Below are 16232 nucleotides of genomic sequence, written 5' to 3'. Positions count from 1 at the left end.
TGTATTTGGTAGACGCATTCTTGAAAAGCACAAAGTGAACTTTTCAAGGTTGTTTCAAGTAAAACCATTGACATTATTTGTTGTCAATGATACAACTCAAGCTTTCAAGAAAAAAATTAGATTTTTAGAAAAGCTTATGTCCAACAGCAAGACCTTGATAGCGTCTCAATGCTTAAAGACTTTTCTCATGAGATTGATAGTGATGTTAGTAAATGTGATTTTTAGAATACTGTGTGACAATCTGTCTCATTAACTCCGTGAGCCAGTATTTTCCAAGTGACAATGCATGATGCTCCAGAATTATGCCTGAGTGAAAGATCCACTCGAAGGTCAAGACAGACCAAAGGATTTTATGGAATAGAATATGAAAAGTTTATTGATATAGTTTTCAATTCCACATTGCAACTAACCTTTAAGAATATCCCTCTTGTCGAGTTTTGGTACAGTATCAAGAAAGAATATCCTTAACTATCTGAAAAGACTATTAAGGTACTTCTGCCTTTTCCAACTGTGTGATACCAGATTTTCTTTATATACTTTAACCAAAATAACAGGGAAACATATTGAATATATATGCAGTGATGAGAATCCAACATGAGTCAGACATCAAAGAGATTTGCAATCATGTAAAACAAGGCTACTCTTCTCATGATTTTTTTTTTAATTTTGGAAAATACTTTTCGTAAATATATTATGTTAATTAATATATAATGAACTTCATTTAAAATAAATGAATAAATGTGTTTTACATGTTTTTTAAACTTCTCAGTTTCCATATCCAATGTAAATACCGATAGATATGACCCACATAAACGAACACTTTCTGGTGTCCTCAATAATTTTTAAGAATATAAAAGACTCCTGAGACCAAAACATTTGAGAACTGCTCATCTAGATTATTTTTAAGTCTCTCCTAAGGAGATGACTCTCGGGTAGTGCCTCAGATTGTATCAGCGTCTCTTTTCTTTGCTTGAAAAGCTAAAATCATGCCAGATGACATCTGAACATCCCGAGAGGGATGGAGGATGATGTAGAATTCTCTCTGTGTAACCCCAGTGCTGCTACTTGCAGACACAGGCAGGCAGGCCACTTAACCTCTCTTTCACAGAGGCACCAAAGTGTTCTGTGTGTCCACTTGTGACTGGAGTAGCAATATCCTGCCCTTGAAGCTTAGGTTTCTTCCGAGGCATATATTCCTGACTCTGGGTCCTCTGTCCTGTTTCTCTCTCACTACAGTGACTTCAGAATCAAAGAAGGGAAGAAGAGGCAGTTCATTTTAGTAAGCCACCATTTGTGATCAAAGCATTGCAACCTAGGGCTGTGTGCAGGCTGGTGGGCCAACAATGGAACAGCATTGTCTGGGAAAGAAAAAATATTGTATGGGGCAATTTTATGAGATTTTATTCAAAGGCTGCCTCAACTAGTAGCTTATTCCAGCAATCAAACTCCCAGGTGCCTGGCCAGGCGAGAGGCTCTTAAGTGTCTTTAGATCTCACAGTTAGATGACCAGCCCCTGGATAGCCCTGGGGCAGTGCAGTGGCACATACTGCTCTCCAGGGCATGAAGGGTGACAGCAGGAACCTCTTCTTCCAGCGTGGTGCAAGGGGCCACATCATCACCACATTACAGAGAGACGACTCCCAGGGCCACACAATGCTGCTGGTCCAGGGCTCTGGGTCCTTAAGTCTGGGGCCTCAGGGATCCCACCCTCTCTCAGGAGGTGCCACTGATGCTTGGAAGGTATCACTTTCATTGGGAGATTTAGTCATTCTGCTTCCTTTGGGGAGTTTCCCATAAGTCATCCTAGGAGTCTTGGGAAAACACCTACTTTGGCTTGTTATGGCTCTAACTCCCTGACTTGGTGAATTCCCTCCATTTCTATCCCCTTAAATATAAACAGACCCATCTCATATCGTTCTCTTTGGCCTCCCAAGAGGAGAAAGCTCTTCTACTCATGGCTAATCCTCACCTTTGCTCTTAATCCCCCTTTTCTTCCTGCCTTCTAGAAGTGACCTTGTTCTATTTGGTAGTCTCTCACTTACATGTGTTTTCAAAAGTGTCTTTGGGAGAGGACCTTCAAGATGGTGGAGGAGTAAGACGTGGAGATCACCTTCCTCCCCACAAATACATCAAAAATACATCTACATGTGGAACAACTACAGAACACCTACTGAACGCTGGCAGAAGACCTCAAACCTCCCAAAAGGCAAGAAACTCCCGCACGTACCTGGGTAGGGCAAAAGAAAACAGAATAAACAGAGACAAAAGAATAGGGATGGGACCTGCACCTCTGGGAGGGAGCTGTGAAGGAGGAAAGGTTTCCACACACTAGGAAGCCCCTTCACTGGCGGAGATGGGGGGTGGGGGGGAAGCATCGGAGCCACGGAGAAGAGCGCAGAAACAGGGGTGCAGAGGGCAAAGCGGAGAGATTCCCGCACAGAGAGTCGGTGCCGACCAGCACTTACCAGCCTGAGAGGCTTGTCTGCTCACCCGCCGGGGCGGGCAGGGCTGGGAGCTGAGGCTCGGGCTTCAGAGGTCAGATCCCAGAGAGAGGACTGGGGTTGGTTGCGTGAACACAGCCTGAAGGGGGCTAGTGCACCACAGCTAGCCGGGAGGGAGTCCAGGAAAAAGTCTGGACCTGCCTAAGAGGCAAGAGACCATTGTTTCAGGGTGTGCGAGGAGAGGGGATTCAGAGCATCGCCTAAACGAGCTCCAGAGACGGGTGTGAGCCGTGGCTATCAGCGTGGACACCAGAGATGGGCATGAGACGCTAAGGCTGCTGCTGCAGCCACCAAGAAGCCTGTGTACGAGCACAGGTCACTATCCACACCCCCTTCCAGGGAGCCTGTCCAGCCCGCCACTGCCAGGGTCCCAAGATCCACGGACACGGATCCCAGGAGAACACATGGCACGCCTCAGGCTGTTGCAATGTCATGCTGGCCTCTGCTGCCGCAGGCTCACCCCACATTCCGTACCCCTCCCTCCCCCCAGCCTGAGTGAGCCAGAGCCACCTAATCAGCTGTTCCTTTAACCCGGTCCTGTCTGAGTGAAGAACAGACACCCTCAGGCAACCTACACACAGAGGCGGGGCCAAATCCAAAGCTGAACCCCAGGAGATGTGTGAACAAAGAAGAGAAAGGGAATCTCTCCTAGCAGCCTCAGGAGCAGCAGATTAAATCTCCACAATCAACTTGATGTACCCTGCACCTGTGGAATACCTGAATAGACAACGAATCATCCCAAAATTGAGGCAGTGGACTTCGGGAGCAACTGTAGACTTGGGGTTTGCTTCCTGCATCTAATTTGTTTGTAGTTTTATGTTTATCTTAGTTTAGTATTTAGAGCTTATTATCATTGGTACATTTGTTTATTGATTTGGTTGCTCTCTTCCTTTTTTAAAATATATATATATATTTTTTTTCTTTTTCCTTTTTGTGAGTGTGTATGCTTTTGTGTGATTTTGTCTGTATAACTTTGCTTTTACCATTTTTCCTAGGGTTCTGTCTGTCCTTTTATTTTTTTAGTATAGTTTTTAGTGCTTGTTATCATTGGTGGCTTTGTTTATTGGCTTGGTTGCTCTCTTTTATTAAATTATTTTAACAATTTTTTTTATTTTATTATTTTTTTCTTTCTTTCATTTTTTCTTCTTTTCTCCCTTTTCTTCTGAGCCATGTGGCTGCCAGGGTCTTGGTGTTCTGGCAGGGTGTCAGGCCTGAGCCTCTGAGGTGGGAGAGCCAAGTTCAGGACATTGGTCCACCAGAGACCTCCCAGCCCCTTGTAATATCAATCAGCAAGAGCTCTCCAAGAGATCTCCATCTCAACACAAAGACCCAACTCCACTCAACGACCAGCAAGCTTCAGTGCTGGACACACCATGCCAAACAACTAGCAAGACAGGAACACAACCCCACCCATTAGCAGAGAGGCTGCCTAAAATCATAATAAGTTTACAGACACCCCAAAACACACCACTGCATATGGTCTTGCCACCAGAAAGACAACATCCAGCCTCATCCACCAGAACACAGGCACCAATCCCCTCCACCAGGAAGCCTACACAACCCACTGAACCAACCTTACCCACTGGGGGCAGACACCAAAAACAATGTGACTATGAACCTGCAGCCTGCGAAAAGGAGACCCCAAACACAGTAAGTTAAGCAAAATGAGAAGGTAGAGAAGTACACAGTAGATGAAGGAGCAAGGTAAAAACCCACCAGACCAAACAAATGAAGGAGAAATAGGCAGTCTACCTGAAAAAGAATTCAGAGTAATGACAGTAAAGATGATCCGAAATCTTGGAAATAGAATGGCGAAAATACAAGAAACGTTTAACAAGGATCTAGAAGGACTAAAGAGCAAACAAACAATGATGAACAACACAATAAATGAAATTAAAAATTCTCTAGAAGGAATCAATAGCAGAATAACTGAGGGAGAAGCACGGATAAGTGACCTGGAAGATAAAATAGTGGAAATAACTGCCACAGATCAGAATAAAGAAAAAAGAATGAAAACAATTGAAGACAATCTCAGAGACCACTGGGACAACATTAAACACACCAACATTCAAATTATAGGGGTCCCAGAAGAAGAAGAGAAAAGGAAAGGGGCTGAGAAAATATTTGAAGAGATTATAGTTGAAAACTTCCCTAATATGGAAAAGGAGATAGTCAATCACATCCAGGAAGCACAGAGAGTCCCATACAGGATAAATCCAAGGAGAAACACGCCAAGACACATATTAATCAAATTATCAAAAATTAAATACAAAGAAAAAATATTAAAAGCAGCAAGGGAAAAACAACATAACATACAAGGGAGTCCCCATAAGGTTGACAGCTGATCTTTCAGCAGAAACTCTGCAAGCCAGAAGGGAGTGGCAGGACATATTTATAGTGATGAAAGGGAAAAACCTACAACCAAGATTACTCTACCCAGCAAGGATCTCATTTAGATTTGACGGAGAAATTAAAACCTTTGCAGACAAACAAAAGCTAAGAGAATTCAGCACCACCGAACCAGCTTTAAAACAAATGCTAAAGGAACTTCTCTAGGCAGGAAACACAAGAGAATGAGAAGACCTACAATAACAACCCCAGAACAATTAAGAAAATGGTAATAGGAACATACATATCGATAATTACCTTAAATGTAAATGGATTAAATGCTCCCACCAAAAGACATAGACTGGCTGAATGGATACAAAAACAAGACCCGTATATATGCTGCCTACAAGAGACCCACTTCAGACCTAGGGACACATACAGACTGAAAGTGAGGGATGGAAAAAATACTCCATACAAATGGAAATCAAAAGAAAGTTGGAATAACAATTCTCACATGAGACAAAATAGGCTTTAAAATAAGGACTATTACAAGAGACAAAGAAGGATACTACATAGTGATCAAGGGATCAATCTAAGAAGAAGATATGACAATTGTAAATATTTATGCACCCAACATAGGAGCACCTCAATACATAAGGCAAACACTAATAGCTATAATAAGGGAAATGGACAGTAACAGAATCATAGTAGGGGACTTTAACACCCTACTTTCACCAATGGACAGATCATCCAATATGAAAGTAAATAAGGAAACACGAACTTTAAATGATACATTAAACAAGATGGACTTAATCGATATTTATAGGACATTCCATCCAAAAACAGCAGATTACACTTTCTTCTCAAGTGCTCATGGAACAGTCTCCAGGATAGATCATCTCTTGGGTCACAAATCAAGCCTTGGTAAATTTAACAAAATTGAAATCATATCAAGTATCTTCTAGCCACAATGCTATAAGACTAGATATCAGTTACAGGAAAAAAACTGTTAAGAATACAAACACATGGAGGCTAAAGAATACACTACTAAATAACCAAGAGATCACTGAAGAAATCAAAGAGGGAATCACAAAATACCTAGAAACAAATGACAATGAAAACACGATGACCCAAAACCTATGGGATGAAGCAAACGCAGTTCTAAGGGAAGTTTATAGCAATACAATCCTACCTCAAGAAACAAGAAACATCTCAAATAAACAACCTAACCTTACACCTAAAGCAATTAGAGAAAGAAGAACCAAAAAAACCCACAGTTATCAGAAGGAAAGAAATCATAAAGATCAGATCAGAAATAAATGAAAACAAAATGAGGGAAACAATAGTAAAGGTCAATAAACTAAAAACTGGCTCTCTGAGAAGATAAACAAAATTGATAAGCCATTAGCCAGACTCATCAAGAAAAAAAGGGAAAAGATTCAAATCAACAGAATTAGAAATGAAAAAGGAGAAGTAACAACTGACACTGCAGAAATACAAAGGATCATGAGAGATTACTACAGGCAACTGTATGCTGATAAAATGGAAAACCTGGAAGTAATGGACAAATTCTTAGAAAAGCACAACCTTCCGAGACTGAAACAGGAAGAAATAGAAAACATAGACAGACCAATCACAAGCACTGAAATTGAAACTGTGATTAAAAATCTTCCAAAAAACAAAAGCCCAGAACCAGATGGCTTCACAGACGAATTTTATCAAACATTTAGAGAAGAGCTAACCCGTATCCTTCTCAAACTCTTCCAAAATATAGCAGAGGGAGGAACACTCCCAAACTCATTCTACAAGGCCACCATCACCCTGGTACCAAAACCAGACAAAGATGTCACAAAAAAAGAAAACTACAGGCCAATATCACTGATGAACACTGATGCAAAAATCCTCAACAAAATACTAGCAAACAGAATCCAACAGCACATTAAAAGGATCATACAACATGATCAAGTGGGGTTTATTCCAGGAATGCAGGGATTCTTCAATATATGCAAATCAACCAATGTGGTACACCACATTAACAATTTGAAGGATAAAAACCATATGATCAATAGATGCAGAAAAACCTTTCGACAAAATTCAACACCCATTTATGATAAAAACTGCAGAAAGCAGGCATAGGGGGAACTCATCTCAACATAATAAAGGCCATATATGACAAACCCACAGCCAGTATCTTTCTCAATAATGAAAAACTGAAACCATTTCCACTAAGATCAGGAACAAGACAAGGTTGCCCACTCTCACCACTATTATTCAACATAGTTTTGGAAGATACAGCCACGGCAATCAGAGAAGAAAAAGAAATAAATGGAATCCAAATCAGAAAAGAAGAAGTAAAACTGTCACTGTTTGCAAATGACATGATGGTATACATAGAGAATCCTAAAGATGCTACCAGAAAACTACTAGAGCTAATCAATGAATTTGGTAAAGTAGCAGGATACAAAATTAATGCACAGAAATCTCTTGCATTCCTATACACTAATGATGAAAAATCTGAAAGAGAAATTAGATAAACACTCCCATTTACCATTGCAACAAAAAGGATAAAATACCTAGGAATAAACCTACCTAAGGAGACAAAAGACTTGTATACAGAAAACTATAATACACTGATGAAAGAAATTAAAGATAATACAAACAGATGGAGAGATATACCATGTTCTTGGATTGGAAGAATCAACATTATGAAAATGACTCTACTACCCAAAGCAATCTGCAGATTAAGTGCAATCCCTATCAAATTACCAATGGCATTTTTCACAGAACTAGAACAAAAAATTTCACAATTTGTATGGAAACACAAAAGACCCCGAATAGCCAAAGCAATCTTAACGAAGAAAAACGGAGCTGGAGGAATCAGGCTCCTGGACTTCAGACTTTACTACAAAGCTACAGTAATTAAGACAGTATGATACTGGCACAAAAACAGGAATATAGATCAATGGAACAGGATAGAAAGCCCAGAGGTAAACCCACGCTCATATGGTCACCTTATCTTTGATAAAGGAGGCAGGAATATACAGTGGAGAAAAGACAGCCTCTTCAATAAGCAGTGCTGGGAAAACTGGACAGCTCCATGTAAAAGAATGAAATTAGAACACTCCCTAACACCATATACAAAAGTAAACTCAAAATGGATTAAAGCCCTAAATGTAAGGCCAGACACTATAAATCTCTTAGAGGAAAATGTAGGCAGAACACTCCATGACATAAATCACAGCAAGATCCTTTTTGACCCACCTCCTAGAGAAATGGAAATAAAAAGAATAATAAATAAATGGGGCCTAATGAAACTTAAAAGTTTTTGCACAGCAAAGGAAACCATAAGACAAAAAGACAACCCTCAGAGTGGGAGAAAATATTTGCAAACGAAGCAACTGGCAAAGGATTAATCTCCAAAATTTACAAGCAGCTCATGCAGCTCAATATGCAAAAAAAGAAACAACCCAGTCCAAAAATAGGCAAAAGACCTAAATAGACATTTCTCCAGAGAAGATATACAGATTGCCAACAAGCACATGAAAGGGTGCTCAACATCATTAATCATTAGAGAAATGCAAATCAAAACTACAATGAGGTATCACCTCACACCTGTCAGAATGGCCATCATCAAAATATCTACAGACAGTAAATTCTGGAGAGGGTGTGGAGAAAAGGGAACCCTCTTGCACTGTTGGTGGGAATGTAAATTGATACGGCCACTATGGGGAACAGTATGGAGCTTCCTTAAAAAACTAAAAATAGAACTACCATACGACCCAGCAATCCCACTACTGGGCCTATTCCCTGAGAAAACCATAATTCAAAAAGAGTCATGTACCACAATGTTCATTGCAGCTCTATTTACAATAGCCAGGACATGGAAGCAACCTAAGTGTCCACTGACAGATGAATAGATAAAGAAGATGTGGCACATATATATAATAGAATATTACTCAGCCATAAAAAGGAACGAAATTGAGTTATTAGTAGTGAGGTGGATGGACCTAGAGGCTGTCATTCAGAGTGAAGTAGGTCAGAAAGCGAGAGAGGGGCATGGACATATATACACTACCAAATGTAAAATAGATAGCTAGTGGGAAGCAGCCACATAGCACAGGGAGATCAGCTCGGTGCTTTGTGTCCACCTAGTGGGATGGGATAGGGAGGGTGGGAGGGAGATGCAAGAGGGAGGAGATATGGGGACATGTGTATATTTATAGCTGATTGACTTTGTTATAAAGCAGAAACTAACACACCATTGTAAAGCAATTATACTCCAATAAAGATGTGAAAAAAAAGAAAAAAGTGTCCTCTTTTACTGCCCCATTCCATATTGTTGTCTTTCCTTCTGTGCGTGTTTCTGAGAAGCAGCCCACAGTGATCGGAGCCTGAGCTCTGGAGTCACACAGAACTGGATGCAGACCTGCCTGTGGCCTGTCCTTACTGTGTAACTCTGAAAAAATTACGTCACTTTTCTGTGCCTCAGTTTCTTTATAAATGGCGTTTGAACAGTACTTACCTTATGTGGAGCTTGTTGAGAATAAATCTCAGTGTCAGAATCTCTGAAGCCTGAGAATTAGTAGGCAAATCTCAGGGTAGATAGAAGTTCACCAGGTAATCAAGTTGGAGTGGGGCTTGGAGAAAAGAAGAGAATACACAAGAATTCCATCCAGGAAAACAGAAACAAAGACAAAAAAACCCTGAAGGGCCAGAGGCCTGCATGGGGGCAAGAAAGTTGGCAAGTGAATTCTGCACGTAGAGTTCTGTCTGTGAAGGGAGTTGGGGAGCTCAGGCTGCTGAAGGAAGAGGGATTAGAAGCGAAGACTGATGACAATAATAAGAGTTTCCCGTCACCCCTCCTGACAACTTACAACATAATCCCAACCTGGCTGACCTAAAGGAGACTTCTTCCATCTTCCATCTAAAGCACCAAGTTGAGACCTTGATGGCGTATTGTCATTTGGGACCCCAAGGGCGTTACAGTAGATATGAGGTTGATGGCTTTTCCGTCCTGATTTTAGTTGAACACAGTCTGCCCCCTACTGATCATTCTGGACGTTTTCAACCTGAATGGGTTTACTTGATATTAAGTGTTGCCCTTGCCTTTTTCCTCCTGAAAAAAAAGAGTAAAGTTTGTTAACCTGCATATCACTTAAGACTGTTATGTTGAGTATATTTTAAATGTCTCAGAAGTGACCCTTCTGGCATTAAAAGCTGTACAAAGTAGTGTGGCTGGGCCAAGAGTAGTTATTTATTTATTTAGTTTAAATATTTATTTATTTTTGTCTGCGTTGGGTCTTCGTTGGTGCACGCGGGCTTTCTCTAGTTTCAGCGAGCGGGGGCTACTCTTTTGCGTTGCGCGGGCTTCTCGTTGCAGTGGCTTCTCTTGTTGCGGAGCACAGGCTCTAGGCGTGCAGGCTCAGTAGTTGTGGCTCTCGGGCTCTAGAGCACAGGCTCAGTAGTTATGGAGCATGGGCTTAGTTGCTCCCCGGCATGTGGAATCTTTCCGGACCAGGGCTCAAACCCGTGTCCCCTGCATTGGCACGCGGATTCTTTTTTTTTTTGCGGTACACGGGCCTCTCACTGTTGTGGCCTCTCCCGTTGCGGAGCACAGGCTCCGGACGCGCAGACTCATCGACCATGGCTCACGGGCCCAGTCGCTCCGCGGCATGTGGGATCCTCCCGGACCGGGGCACGAACCTGTGTACCCTGCATCGGCAGGCGGACTCTCAACCACTGCGCCACCAGGGAAGTCCTGGCACGCGGATTCTTAACCACTGCACCACCAGGGAAGCCCCAAGAGTAGTTTAAACAGAGCCCAGATGATGTATATAAGCCCAGATGATGTATATAACGGCCTGCAACTTCTGGAGCTTGTAATTTGGCAAGACTTGTAGTTATGGAGAACATCTCAATACAAAGATTCAATGAGAAAAAAGACGTGTGTATAATTAAGGAAAATAGCTACATCATTTGAAAGCAGAGTGCATTTGGAGAGTGTACTTTCAATGGGAAGAGGAAAGGAAAGCAGGGAGGAGGACTCCAGGGAGTTGTAAATTAAGTTCTGAGCTCTGGCCAGGCACAGTGGAGGGTATTGGGGGCACTGTCTTACTGTGTTCTATTGTGCAAATAAAATTTTATTGCATCTTTTTCCACAGTAATAAAATCAATTAAAGATTAAATATCAGCTAAATAATTCATAGTAGATGAGATTATATGACTTCTTGATGTTAAAATGTGCCACAAATGTTACACAGGAGAAAGATTGGGTAAACACTGCTTACGCAGAAGTACTTTATTTCATTTATGTATGTTCCCAGAAGCTCTGAAGTAATGGCACATGTAGCAGTAGAGAGAGTAATATATTGCATCCGGACAGGCAGCTCTTGTTGTTACAAAAGCTCAAGCTTTTTCTGAAGAAGCTCCTCGATTTTAAAATGATCTTGAAGTTGTAGTTATAGTTTATCATGAGAATTTTGATGGAGATACCTGCCAAAACTCTTTTTATTTTAATGATTTATCTGAATTTTGAAAGTAATAATGGGTTACTTCTGAATAGCTATGAAAATTAAACCTCTTACATATTCTGTATCTAAAGAAAATGTGATGAAGCCAGCCTTGAGCCTATGCAATTGCCACATCTCAAATTACATGGCTGAGTTTCCCATGTTATGCCTTTTGATGTGGCTCTAAGGCAGGGCTCATCAAACTTTTCTGTAAAGGGCCTGCTAGTAAATATTTTAAACTTGGAGGCTGTATAGTCTCTGTTGCAACCACTTAACTCTACCACTGTAGCAAGCACACTGCCATAAACAATAATTAAACAAATGGATGTGGCTGTGTTCTAATAAAACGTTATTTACAAAAACAAATGAGGGCCAGATTTGGCCTGGGGGCCATAGTGTGTCTTTCTCTGCTCTAAAGTTGAGTCACCTGTACACACAAATTTGGTGAACAGTGAGGATGTCAGCTTTGAGAATGGCTAGTAGAGATATTCACATCACATCAGTATATATATATATATTTTTTTTTTAATTAATTAATTTATTTATTTTCTTTTTTTTTTTTTTTGCGGTACACGGGCCTCTCACTGTTGTGGCCTCTCCCGTTGCGGAGCACAGGCTCCGGACACGCAGGCTCAGCGGCCATGGCTTACGGGCCCAGCCGCTCCGCGGCATGTGGGATCTTCCCGGACCGGGGCACAAACCCATGTCCCCTGCATCGGCAGGCAGACTCTCAACCACTGCGCCACCAGGGAAGCCTATCAGTATATATTTTTAAAACATTTTGATAGTAACAGTAGCAAGTTTAAAGTCTTTAACCAATTAATTTCTTAGCACTTACTATTTTTAGAATTATATTTGTAGGAGACAGGTATCTCCCTCAAGGACCTAAATCTGTATATATTTAGGCCCAAAGGTGGAAAATCTAGTCTATTGGGGGAAAAAAGTGTAAAAATAAATTTGACTTTAGATTTTGTGTGAATGAGGTTTTGTTCATGGACTGCTTTTAGAGATGAGATAATTGAATCATTCCTGCCAGGACTCCTCTACTTTATAATTAAACGTTTCCCAAATAAATCACAATTTTTCATCCATTTCCAGATTTTCCCATAAATATTTACACCAGAGTGCATAGGCTATACATGAGAATGAGAGCGAACTTTAGTTACAATTTTTGAAGAACTTGTTATTTGAAATACCTTTCTTTAAATGGCACATTTAACTGGTTCTCTTTAGAGTGAGCCAAAACTCAAGGCCAGCTAAAAATATAACCAAGTAAATGTGGGAGATTCCAGATACCCAAAGGTTGACATTTACATTTACATACATTATATGAACTCCTTGCATCGTGCACTGGTAAGAGAAAGGTATAATTTTCAAGTTGCCTAATATGGGGCAAATCAGAATCAACTGATTTTTATAAATCACTCTGAGTATACTTTCATTGCAGTCATTGTCTTTACAACCTGGACAGTTTTGTAGTCGTTTGTTTCTTTGCTTTTTAAGAGGAATATATATATATATATATATACACATACTCTTAGTCAGGACTTTAGCTATCCATAGCCAGAGGTTGAAAATCTATTATATTTTCATATTCCCTCAATGGGAAAAGTATTTAACTACGATGATTCTTGTCACACGTAAGTTTTATCTGAAGTTCTCCCCATCTCCGTGAGTGGAGGGGGAACCTGAGTGGACACTCTCCCCTGCACGTTTCCAAGTTACAGGCTTGAAGTACACTTCCTGCACAGCCACATTGCTCCCCATCATTCTGAGTTTTACCCCCGGGTTGCACAATCGCCAGGGAAGAAATAGGGAGAGTGTTATTGAATCTCTAGAAAAAAAGAGCATGTTACTCTGTTAAAAGTCCTACTAATTTCTTTGTACCTTGAAGACTCAAATAAGAAAACTGTTGTTTTAAAAAAACAAAACACACAGAAATGAGAGATTTCTATTACTGCTATAGTTGCCATAAAATGAAATCAGTTTCAAATTATGTTTCTGTCCCTCTGTTCCATAGAGAGTTTGAAAATCTGTTAAATGGTTGACCTGGTATTACCTGATTTCTATTCATGAGTTAGAGTATGTTTATTAATGATATTTATTTATGATATTTATTAAATTTGGGAAAGCTGGCACATGTCATTTGCATTCAAGAAAGAAGAGTCTTTTCTTTGTCTTGCATAGTGGTATGTCATATTTTTCACCATACGTGAGCATCTAAATCAGCCATCACTTAAAACCTTCGTCTTCTTACTCCTTTTTGAGAAGGTTCACCAGTGCTTTTCTTTATTGTTACAAAGATTATTCCCAAAAGAAACTGCATAAAATTGTTAATACTTTATCCAGCAAATGAGAATTTAGAGAACAAGTTTCTTATTTGTAGTGAGTTGTTTAAAAATGAGAATAGAGTTAATTTTGCTCTCATAAAAATATGTATATCAAGGTGAATTTCTGGTGCTTCCTGAAAAGCCTGGTGCTTTCCTCAAAGCCTCTTTCAGCCTGACCATTGCAAATGGAGTTGCATCACATAGAACATCAGACTTATGTCTTAATGAGAGGGTGACCTCTCTGGCCCTTTGATGCCGATCTTTTATTGTGCAGAGAATTCCCCTGGAGAACTGAGTTAAGGATGCCGATTCTCATTTTAAGAGTCGGGGATGGAGCCCAAGTAGCTACAGGTTTACTTGCACCTACGAGTTTCTGATGTGAAAGCTACACAAAACAGACTGAGACTCTGTTCTGGGTTCGCTAAATGTCATTCAGAAATATAATAAGGAAAAAACAGCGTTTTCTTACCAACTTCTGGTATTAAAATGAATGGCTTTTCCTTGAATCTTTTCATTTTAGGCTTATTCTAATCGTGCTTGAGTCAAGTCCATATCTATTTTTTCCCCTTGTCTCTGATAATTAACGTAGGAGAAGCCACTGGAATGAGGGGCTGGGGTCAGGGTAAATATCAGGAAGGGAATGTAGAAGGACCCCTTGACTAGAGCTATGAATGTATCCAGAAACCATATGGCAGAATGACAGGAGGTTGGGGACCACTGATGCAGGTAGCCAGGCCAGTTGTCAATTTTGTCTAAGGACTTTGGGATCTGTCTTCAATATGAGGGCCAACAAGAAATCACAATCTCTACCTAACTGATGCTACTGAAAATGGAAGGAAATATTCTCAGCCTAAAATGCTAAGTTTCCTGCCACTTGCCTGTACCCAGTCACTTTCAGCAGTAACAAACATGAGGATGGGCATTTCCCACCATGCACTGATAAAGTGTAAATTGACAATTCATTTAAAAACTGTTATTTGGACCAGATTCACTGCCTATTCAAAAAAATGTGTCAGGGTGAGGGAATGAGAGTAACAAAAAATAATGATTGCAGGGATTTTATTAAAGGTATTTCATTGTGTATAATGCTTTCTGAAGCAGAAGTGTAAAAGACAAAATCCATTATTCATGCTTTTCATGTTCATACAGATATGACAGTATAATGAAAATTGGTCTTCTGCAATGAGCATAGCTTTGAGCCCCTCAGTCATAAATGTTTTCTAGGACCAGGGGATTTATATGCAAAAATCATCTTCACAAAGCAAACTTTGTCTGAAAAATAAGGCTTTTGTTTTTAGGACAGCCTTGCTATATTGCCAAGGGCATTGTCTTATTTATTGACATATATATCAGATACATGTTAGGAAACTGAATTATAAAATGACCCTAATCCTCCATACGTGTTTTAATCAGTTTATGTTTATTCATTTTAAAATTAAATCGAGAAAACCTCTTCTCTTTCAGTGAATCAAGAGCAATCATTTAGGGCTAAACAATGAGAAATGTGGAAAGTTAGGTACTCAGCTAGTTAGACTTTAAAATCTGTGAATTCAGCATGGGCGAATATAAACTCAGTGAACTGTTGAATTAGCACTCTGTGTTTTTATTTAATTATGTTTATGAAACAGTATAAAATATCAGTTGATAGGTTAGCTCCACTTTAATTGATCCATTGTTTTGAAGTAGCTATTGTCTGGTAGATCACTCTATGCCAGGTGATACATTTCTGATAACAGCCTGTAGTGAAGAGATTTCATCATCCCGTGGGAAACGTTATCAAAGCAATTTTTCTCGTATGCCTTAGGCATTTTGGTATTGTTCAACTCTAATGCTTTAGGAAAATCCTAGACACTACAAAAGCATCAGAGAAAATCAAGAGAAGTAGGTAAAACTGGTAAGTTGAGTCAGATTATCATTAGTTACTTTCAGGATCTAAACAAAAAATATTGTTTAAATGTTTTAAAACCATTTTAAAGTCATCATAGTTGACCTTTCAGACCCCAAACTGTTTGACATCAACAGAATATGTATGTGTGCACACACTTGCTCTCTTTTTCTCTCTCCCTCAGTTGCAAAATATGCGTCTCATTTTGGCTAATTTATCTCTACATGAATGGCCCATAAGAGAGTAGTCCTCTTTCTCCATGGTTTCAAGTAGATCATCATTAGGGCTAGTCCTGGCATTTAAGCCCCAGAGAAGTTCAAGTTTACTCTGGGAGAAATTCAGATTAAATAAGAGTAAAAATATCAGTAAGAGAGACACCATTTCTAAGCAACAGAAATTCCATGTTACAATAAACCAGGTGGCCAGAAGATACATCAGTACCAGAGAAAGATGATCTTTTCACATGGGCCAAGAAGCAGCTCCCTTGAAGTTGACCAAAATGAGGATGGCCAGCTTACCATTACTTTTGCCAATTATTTTTTTCTAATGACTGTAGATGGATAATGGTTAAAATTGAGAGCTTGTTTGTGTAGGACCCATCAGAAAGGCCAACATATTATGATTCTTATTTTAACATCTCATTGGGCATATTCCAGGAGAAGGATGCCATATCTCCATC

The 16232-nt window shown here is 40.0% G+C and overlaps 1 protein-coding gene across 4 annotated transcripts in view; it reads left to right on the top strand.

The window, feature by feature from the left end:
• CERS6 (ceramide synthase 6) overlaps positions 1 to 16232 on the top strand; it is a 324738-nt gene that overhangs the window by 251234 nt on the left and 57272 nt on the right. The window lies entirely within an intron of this gene.

This window comes from Delphinus delphis, chromosome 7 (genome assembly GCF_949987515.2).
Source record: "Delphinus delphis chromosome 7, mDelDel1.2, whole genome shotgun sequence".
Lineage (NCBI taxonomy): Eukaryota > Metazoa > Chordata > Mammalia > Artiodactyla > Delphinidae > Delphinus > Delphinus delphis.
This window is presented reverse-complemented; position numbering and strand designations above follow the sequence as displayed.